The following is a 3226-nucleotide window of genomic DNA, read 5'->3' as shown; positions in this document are numbered from 1 at the left end:
TTCCCGAAATATTTTCTTTCCCCCTTTTGTATTTTCTCTTAAAAACCCTTTAATTCTAGGGTTTTATGAATTCAATCACTCATAGAATTTACACAGAGCACTCATGGAATTTACACAGAGCAATAGAGAAGATAGAGAGTTTGATCAGTAGTCGAAAGGGAAACTAAGAGAAAAAGTACGAGATCATAAAAACAACTAAAGCTCAAACCCGAATTCTCATAACCTAATAGAAAAACCTAATATATTGAGCGAATATAAAAGCCTAATCATGATGGCTATTAGAGATGATTCTGATATTGTAAATACTCAACCTGTGATGTCGTCCGTGCCTACACAAGAACCAATATTGATTCCATATGGTGTTAAACTCAATGGAAACAATTTTACTCTTTGGTATCAATTTGTGATGTTGTTTGTTACTTCAAAAGGTAAAAAAGGACATCTAACTGGGTCTGTTTCACAACCTGTTGAACACGAAAATGTTAAGTATCGTATATGGGAAATTGAAGATGCTATTGTAAAGGGTTGGCTCATTGGTTCAATGGAACCTGATTTAATGAACATCTTCATATTTTATCCTACTTCTAAACAGGTTTGGGACGCTGTGTGTCTAACCATGTTGAATAAGGGAATAATGATGCACAAGGGGTGACAACAGTCAAGAAATCTGAGAACAGGGGAAAATGTTGGGATTATTAGTCCCATGTTGTTCGGTTATCTAAGATCCTCCGGTTTAGAAGCTTTTAGGGCCTTTCCACTCATTGTCAATTGGTTTGGAGTTGGATGCCCGTATTCTAACATGGTATCAGAGCAGGTTATTTGTGTCGAGTCAGTTGACCGCGCCTTTAGTCCGTGTCACCCAATTTATTGTCCACGTGTTAGACTCAACGAGGCTACACGTGAGGGGACGTGTTGAGATTATTAGTCCCACATTATTGGGTAATCTAAGATCATGCGGTTTGGTTTTGAGCAGAAAACTAACAGACAAAGTGGATGATGCAAGAGAAAATGATGATGTCATAGCTTCAGTACATTCAGCTGCGTTTAAAGAATGGGAAATTTTAGAAGGAAGCTGTATGAAGATTGAGGGTTATGATCTTAGTCTGGGTGTTGATTATCATCTGTTAGTGAAAGCAATGATTTCGACGGGGTTTCAAGCCTCGCATCCCGGTGAAGCCATTGATATTGTCAACCATATGGTGAGTAAGTCCATTGCCATGCATTATTAATTTTGTTACAGAATTAACTCTGTTTGGAGTTTTTTTCTGAAGTCAACTGTGTATTTGATATGAAATTAGATTGGAGGCTTTCTAATGAGCCGTTGGCAGAAGATTATAGCGAAGAGGAGAAAGAATTGAGTTATAGAGAGGTTGTAAGATGTAAAGTGTTCCTAAGCTTTACATCCAATATTATCTCGTCTGGTCTTCGAGAGACGATTCGGTATCTTGCTGAGCATCAGATGGTAAGTTTCTCAATTATATGCAGATGAGATGCTAACATTAGCTTTAGTTCAAAAATTTTACTTAGGTAGCAAGTCGAGTGTTATTTATACAATTGTCACTTGCGATAAAATTGATTTTCTTGAAATTTGATTGCAGATCGATGTAATTGTTACTACGGCAGGTGGGATAGAAGAGGACCTCATTAAATGTCTTGCCCCCACTTATAAAGGTTTTCACTATCTGGAGCTTATTTGAGGTCAAAAGGGCAGAACCGCGCAGGGAACGTAATTGTGCCTAATGACAACTATTGCAAATTTGAGAACTGGATAACTCCAATTTTGGACCAAATGGTGGACGAGCAGTTCGCCAAGGTATATTTCAATATTCTTTCCACCATATCATATCAATCAGCAGCGTGTATTTTCTAGGCTTGGCTCATCCAGTAAGGTTCTATTGAATTTGAAATATGAGGAAGTTCCAAATCGCGGGTAGATGTTCTCTTAAAAATCCCCGAAAAGGTACTCTTAGAAGTTAGAATTATAATCAAGATATTTCTTCTGCTTGCAGAATGTATTGTGGACACCATCGAAGGTCATGGCTCGTCTGGGAAAAGAAATAAATGATCCAAGTTCATATCTTTACTGGGCGTACAAGGTAATTGCTCTTAACCAAGTATCTTAAATACAATAAGTTCATTTAAACACAAAACAAGGTGCTGAGGTTTTTTGTGTCCATTTCCCAGAACGACATACCAGTACTCTGTCCTGGCTTGACCGATGGTTCAATTGGAGACATGTTATACTTCCTTTTATTCCGCAAACCTGGTTTAGTTATTGACATTGTGCAAGGTAATTTTTCAAGAAAGCACTCTCTTCTTTTTGGTTTTTGATCATTTCTTACTTTACTGCTCTACATTAGTTTTATTTACACATGTGATACATTTCTCAGTCACTTGTTTCTATTTACACTTGCGATACATTTCTCAGTCACATCTTTTTAATGTTTCGAGGTATTGGCTTCTCTCCGCATTTATATCTGACAATTTTTCGCTGTTTTAATAGACATAAGGTCAATGAATGGGGAAGCCGTAGATGCAAATCCCAGGAAAACATGATTGATAATTCTTGGTGGAGGGCTTCCGAAACATCACACTTGCAATGCGAATATGATGCGAAATGGTGCTGATTATGCCGTATATATAAATACGGCTCAAGAGTTTGATGGGAGTGATTCTGGAGCTAGTCCCGATGAGGCTGTATCATGGGGAAAAATACGAGCGTCTGCTAAGACTGTCAAAGTATGTTTACTACCCTAGTGTTTTTATTTTTTTCCGTTTCCATTTGCTGACATGGTGAACCTTTGGATACTTGTACCACAAATTATCTTTTGGCACCTCATTTATCTTCAAAATTGGTGATCAGTGAAATCTATGGTATACTAAGAAGACTTGCCTTATGGTGTTTTATGCAGGTCCATTGCGACGCAACTATTGCTTTTCCATTGTTGGTTGCAGAAACATTTGCGAAAGGTCTAAAGAAACACTCAGAAACTGATGAACCTCGAATGAGAAGATACTAGCTACGGCTTTAGTTGTCTTCATTAGAGCAAAGACGATTCTTGTTTGAAGGAGTACTTGGTAGTTGCTAGTTTATTGCTCTAAATATATACTCGAAAGATCCTCCTGATAAACATGAGCATAGAGATTCTAATGTAGTTGTGAGAATAATTCTCTGTGTATTCATTGAAAGGCAATGACCTGATTTATACAACTTCACACAACTAGA

At 37.5% G+C, this 3226-nt stretch overlaps 1 pseudogene; it reads left to right on the top strand.

The window, feature by feature from the left end:
• The first annotated feature begins 271 nt into the window (after positions 1-271).
• Positions 272-3020, top strand: LOC113328729 (annotated as a pseudogene).
• The last annotated feature ends 206 nt before the right edge of the window (positions 3021-3226 follow it).

The sequence above is a fragment of the Papaver somniferum genome, unplaced genomic scaffold (genome assembly GCF_003573695.1).
Source record: "Papaver somniferum cultivar HN1 unplaced genomic scaffold, ASM357369v1 unplaced-scaffold_114, whole genome shotgun sequence".
Classification (NCBI taxonomy): Eukaryota; Viridiplantae; Streptophyta; class Magnoliopsida; order Ranunculales; family Papaveraceae; genus Papaver; species Papaver somniferum.
This window is presented reverse-complemented; position numbering and strand designations above follow the sequence as displayed.